Source organism: Amia ocellicauda, chromosome 11 (assembly GCF_036373705.1).
Source record: "Amia ocellicauda isolate fAmiCal2 chromosome 11, fAmiCal2.hap1, whole genome shotgun sequence".
NCBI lineage: Eukaryota > Metazoa > Chordata > Actinopteri > Amiiformes > Amiidae > Amia > Amia ocellicauda.
Window position 1 is genome coordinate 8,138,913 of NC_089860.1, and position 6,882 is coordinate 8,145,794.

A 6,882-nucleotide genomic window follows, 5' to 3' on the forward strand; every position below is an offset into this window, starting at 1 on the left:
TTTTCGGACAAAGTATAACTTAATTAATATGAATCACTGAGCGTAGTTGCTTCAGATGAAGGGTTTCAAAACTTTCCACGACAGCCATGTTTCTCTCTCTCACACACACACACACAGTTGTAGGGGAATGCCTGGACACCCTTCATGTGAAACGGTGTTATTCACTTACTTATTAAATTTAATAAGTTATAAATTATTAATCTTACTGAGCAGGAATTTAAAAATCCAGGTATAATAATCAAGTTCAGGCAGGCGGAGCCGATACCTCTCCATTCATATACATTCATGTGACTCATTTCCTGCGTTCTGATTATACGTCGGGGGATGTTCTGATCGGTGTCTGGGAACCTGAACTCCCAGCTAGCATTTCATGTCACACAGTTCTCGAGAACTGGAGGGTCACAGTTTGGCAGCTGCTTTCTTTAAATATTGTATTGCTCTTGAGGTAACAAAGATGTTTGCTTTTGTAGACATGCCCACCCAAGTAAAGCAACACACACCCAGCCCGCCTATAGATACACCACACAGCCATGTACCGTGTGCAGAACTGTCAGGGAATTGTGTGTTTTTCTATTTGGAAGCGCTCACAGCACTTGTAAGAAACAGTATCAACTCAGGGATCAATTGGCCGCATTAGAAACATGGTGGCCATGTTTAATATTGCCCAGGGATTGTGTGCTTGAACTATTGGACAAGAAAAGGGGAAGAGGATGGAGGAATGAGAGAAGTAAAGCTGTATTTTTAGATACCAGGCCCAAGTTTCTTGTTTTCCACATCGAGCACTAGGCAGGTGATTTAGAATGAAGTGTTCAGTATGTGTTACTAAGTGACTGCCAATCCGTGTTACCAGCACCGACATGTTGTATGCGGGCGTGGTCTTTAGCACATATGGTTAAGGCATCCAGCGGACAAGAAACATTGGTCAGTCTGTGAAGTGATATGCACGTGGTGGAGACCGCTGCCACATCATAGTGCCATTGTAAAATCCATGCTCAAACATTGTCTAATTAGTACATTTACACCAGAGGTCAAAACTTTACACCATTGCTTATGAAAGGTTTTAAGTATTCCAAGTCCTGTATTATGTCTGAAGTAGGAATGCTCATGTGTCTGCTTTCAGTGCTCTGATGGTGTACTGTGAGATAAAGCTTTTCTCTCTGTATGCATGCTTGTGTTCATGTGTGTCTGTGTGAACGAGCCAGCTGTGTGCAACTGGGCTCTGTGAGCTTAAGGGAACAGAGCAGGGCTGTAAATCTGCCATAGAATAGCAGTCTACGTGTCCACTGAAATGGTAATATGTGGAAAGCTAATTTTATTTATTTGAATACCTGCATAAGGGTTGCACAGGAACTGAGCTGCAATGCCACCTTGCGGGAGAAGCACAACACCTGCCTTTGAGTCACATAACTGCTGGTGCACAGGCTGGATTAGATGGCAGGTGTGGCACTATTCAGGGTTTTTTATACTTGGTTGCTTGAATCTGGATCACCAAGACCAATACAAAGTTAAACGTGTTCAGTGTTTGGTGGAACCCAGCTGATTGCCAGTCTTGTTTTGTTTATTTCAGTGTATCCTACATTTATATCAATATATATGTTTTTTTAAGCTACTCATTTATTTGTTTAAATCTGTTTTCAAACTCACAAAAAGTGTTCTCATGTTTTATTAAATACTATTTTAATGTTAGTAAGCCCTTAGCTTCAGAAATGTAATGCAACTCTGATTCAGTAATATCTCTGAATTATACAACCAGGAGCCTCTAAAGTACCAATATAATATATGCATTTTGCAGGGATCTATTTATTCTCTATAGTTTTATTAATGGGCTCCAGCATTAGTTAATATTTCCAAGTGAAATGTTGAATGTCGATTTTAGTTTTCCCAGTGTGCCCTATAATGCAGATTAATATCACAACGGGAGAATTTGTTTTTTTATCATCTGAGACATGGATCTGTCTGACTATCTGTCTGCAAATTCCTCATACTTTATATTCATCTTTTAATGGTCTTTTGATACATATTAATGACATCATGTTCTTATATCTACATTTCATTAGTTACTACAGATAATGATGTGCATGTATTTCTTGACTGCATCAATTTTCATCTAGTCTCTTAATTGACAAGCACTCCCTGTACTTCAGTTGTATATTAGTTTTCAAGGTTGAAGAGTGGTCAAATGACTGGATTACTGGCTATCACTTTTCCTATGTACAGGAGGTGAACAGTGACCGCTAGTGTTAATGTTTAACTAAACAAGACTTCATAAAAATACAATTGAGATCCAATCTTTTGTCTTCACTAAGTGGGTTACAGTTCTTCATCTTGGTCAGGAGATGGCGCTCAAAAGTAACTAAAAACAAAATGCTTGAGCTTTGGAAAAAACACACATTTTGAGAGAATGAACACATTTGCTGAATATAACCGCGACTACCACAATACATAAGCATGACCACATTAGTGGAGAAAAGGCGTTTTGCTGGGATGGAGCGCATTGTGTGAACAAATAGTTCATGCAATGCCATTTCACTTCATATTTACCCATAATTTTGATCCAAGACGACCGCGTACTCCCTTTGTAATGCAATGCAAGAACAGGAGCCAACGAGTGACCGGATGGGAACAAATCATTCATATGTGTTGTCTTTATGCTGGAGGAAGTTCGTTATACACTTTCTATATCAGCATCACCTGCTGGAATGAGTGACGTCGCTATAGGGTGAAATTACGCGCAGGTGATTGGCTGGTGCCGAGTGAGACTCCGCCCCCCGCGATGTCTCGCCGGCTGGCCCCGCCCCCACGCAAGCGCACTGGGAAGATGGCGGTGTGCGCAGGTCAGGGTTTGAGCTAGATTTGTTTTTTAAGTTAAAATCTAAAATGTACAATTTACTTAACCATGTAGTGGGTATAATTGTATAATTATTAGCTTAATTTGTTTTTATTATGAGTCCTTGCTAACCCACTATCTTCAGACAATATTCGATTTTACCCAAGTGTAGTTAAATACTTGCGTTTTTCGTTGCATTAGTTGCTTTCTGTATTAAAATGCAAATTTAACTTAAGTGCAACATACTATAACTGAGTATTCATTGTGGACTACTGTATAGGATTTGTAGTTTTATGTAAAAGTTAAAACTCACTGTGGGTAAAAACTCACAATACAAGCATTCAATTAGGGATACATAACCTATTATGTATCGGACAATATTTTAAAATGCACTTAGTTGAATATAGTTGTTTCTGTGGGTTTACAGCTGCGACCCTAAGAACATTAGTTTTCCCTAAAGAGCGTGTATTATAAATGGTTTGAAGTATTTTATCTCCAAGCAGTACATGTTTTTTTCTATTGTAATTGCAGTTATAGAGGCCTACCATCGTAGTAAATGTGAGCAATCCACATTACACATATACATTAAGGACTTATTTTCATAGGAAATGTCTACAGGTGACTCCAAAGCTCATGGTGTTGGTGATTCCATTGTAAGTACAGTTTGTTCCAGTAGACCCATTGCTTTCAATCCTACGTACAGATATTTCGTTTTGTGTTTTTATTTCTTAATGTATTTGTATACTACATTTTATTTCCGCAAATATTCCGCTTTTATCAGAGACGATTTTGTAATTTCTGCTGTTCAGCCTCTGTCACACTCATTTTATTGATTTCTTTGCAGACTCTAATCCATGATGATTTACGATTGTTAAAATATATCACATGTTGTATCGTCAGTGTCCATTTAAAGATATTAGCTTTTTATTTAACTTATAAAATGTCATTTTGTGTGTTGATGGAAAAACAAGTAGGCTAAATGGGGGCATTAGCACTGTATTTTTTGTGGGTGCAAAGCTGATTTATTTTGCATTGCAGGCGATTGGTTGAGTATGTTTCTGCTCCAGTCAGCTCTGTGATGAAAGCTGCTCCCTCTGGTCTTCACGCTGCTGTTGCTTTTCCATGGTTTGACTTGTGCTCTGTCACCGCCTTGTAGTATTTTGTAGTATTTAGACCCACCTGTCTGAAGTGTAGCCTTCCTTAATCTTTTTGTTTTGTGTCATTTACATGTCATGAATGTTGATTACCTTTTGTTGACTTAATCAATGGATGTTTCAAGCATGTCTTGTGTTTGTTCTTAAGGTTTGAATTGCGACATTGTTAAGACTGTGCAATCGTTTGGCGATCCATCACAGTTTCTCTTGGATAGCACAGACGCTACACCCTTTTTAAGTGTCTCCAGATTTTCCCACCAAAACACTTGGCGTAGAGGTGTGGTTTTGCCCCATCATCCACTTCCCCAGCTGTAGGGGGCAACAAGGGGCTTAGACAATTCACCACTGATGTACCTGGCTTAGCTCCTCTTAGATGGGAAGGGGCCAAGCTGGGCACATCTTTGGTGACTCGGGGCAAAGGGACCCATTGTTGAAAGCCAGGCTGGTTATATTAGATGGGCACAGAGGGCCGCTGTCTGTGGTGATATAAGGTGGTATACAGGTAAACAAGACCACAGCCAGCCCACTGCTGTTTTGTAACTGGTGGGTCGAGTCTTGTTAACAATCACCAGTAATTCACCAAGCATAGTTGATGCCCAATGTGGCAAGTGGGTGCATTGGTCACTATAGTCAAAGCATCTTGTCTGCATGGCTTCCCCTCTAAATTGGGTGGATGGGGTTTGTTGATAGTATAGAGGGGGGTATGAGGTTACAACTCATGGTTTTTGGCGGGACAATCTGGAGACACTTAAAAAGGGGGTGGCATCTGAAGTTGCCAAGAAACAATGCCCTTAAGAAACTTAAGAAAATAAGTGCCCATCGCATTGTAGAAACAGGTTCTCCAGCCTCAAAACTCCCAGTACAACATGGGCGACACTGGGGAAATACCACAAACCAATAAATACATTTGTAAAGCTTTATTATAAAACAGCACATGATAAAACATCTCGGTGGTGTTAGACCATTAGTGCACATCCATACATGTCTGTGGAGGGGGACAACAAAGGCTATACAATATAAAAGCACAATACATTAATTGTAGAATTGAAAACTACATTTCACATCAACATCGACTTGCCAAACATCTGCGGACTGCAGCGCCAGCAGGATCCTGGGTCAGCGCTTCACGGACAGACTCCATGAAACAGGTTAATCACCTGTTAAAACGCCAATAACACACAACTGAAAAAGTCAAAAGACTGCGCTTCTTTCCAGCTATAATACATCGGATAACATGGAATATAAGGTTACTTTTTTTGGGATCAAAACAAAATAGTAGCATTTACAGTTTTAAATTTGAGATGCATAAAAATAAACGTTGCAATAATCTGGGTTATTTAGCTTTGTATAAATATAGCAACATTCTGGTAAGATGGACAGAGGATAGTATTCTTTTAACCATGCTATGAAATATGTTTCAATTACGAATACAATCATTGTTTTAATCGCAATCTCTTGCATTTCAAACCAGGACAAACACCCCCTCCCGCTTATTGCAGCCGACATGAACTGCTCTCCACAGCCCTCCACTCCGCAGGTAGGACCGAGGCAAACTGGCACATACAAACAAAATGCCCCAAATATCAAAATTAAACCACAATGAACCCAAACGAAATGGTACGGTTCCCCATATAACCACTCAAAGGCTTTAGTTACCCTACGCCAGAGGCTGCTACTGATCAGACCCCAAGTAACAATATCACGCAACGACATAAGCATGTAGACACTAATATACAATTCTTAAATAATTAGATTTAATGGTGAAAGGGTAACAACCAATTACGCTCAATATTAGTCTCATTAGCTTATAGTCACCATTACTTTTTATAGAAACGTAGCTGCGGGGTTTATAACATAAGTGATGTCCAATTAGTCCCATAGCACAACGGCCAGCTTCTCCTCTAGAAACATGATCATTCAATTATTAATAATAATAATAATAATAATAATAATAATAATAATAATAATAATAAATGGCAGAGGCAACACACATTCTTTCAAGCCCTTCAAATTCAAACAATTCTCGATACTTACTGGATTTTTCTATGGTATAATATTGTATCCTGTTTTATTGAACTAATATGCATGTTTTCTAACAAAATTGGACCCTTTTAGTATAGCCTAATATTGTCAAAAGGACGTTTAAAAAAAACAAAAATACAAGTAACATATCAATCACATTGAACATATTAACACAACATATCTGATATGGTTAAACACATTTGCTAACACAATGTAGGCTAATATTTCCATTAGAAGTTAGCCCATGGCACAAAACATTTTAATTGGTTCCTTTTTAATTAATCTACATTAATTTGAGTAAACTAAAATGTAGCTGCTGATAAGCATGTAAAACAAATGTGTCAGTGTTTGGCAGGTTAAAATATGCTAGTGTGACACTAAACCAATGTAAGATAAAATATACACATAACACCATTTAAAATCTTTACATTATTGTTGCTCTCCTAAAAGCAATTACATATAATAACTGCTGGTTTCCATTTTTAATTAAAAAAGACCAGGCAAAAAGCAAACGCACTTACCACAGGTGTATCATTAAAATAAACCCATTGGTACGCAAAACGTCAGATTTTTTTCACATTGTAAAGTATGTTGTATTATTTATAAAACAAAGTCAATATTTTACAAAGAAACTGGTAGCTGCTCCAAACTGTTTCAAATTCCCTGCCATCTTCCCATTACCTTTGTTGGGGGCGAACCCCAGGTAGGTAGTACATTCGAGGGGCGGGGCTTTGCACACCTACCCTCTCACCCTTATTCAATATTAAGAAACAGAATACCTTGCTTGCAAATTTACCAACAGGAGAAACCCCTTCCCTTTTTACAAATACATACAATCTAGGCTCCTAATTTTGACTTGTTTTATCATAGTTTTGAGTT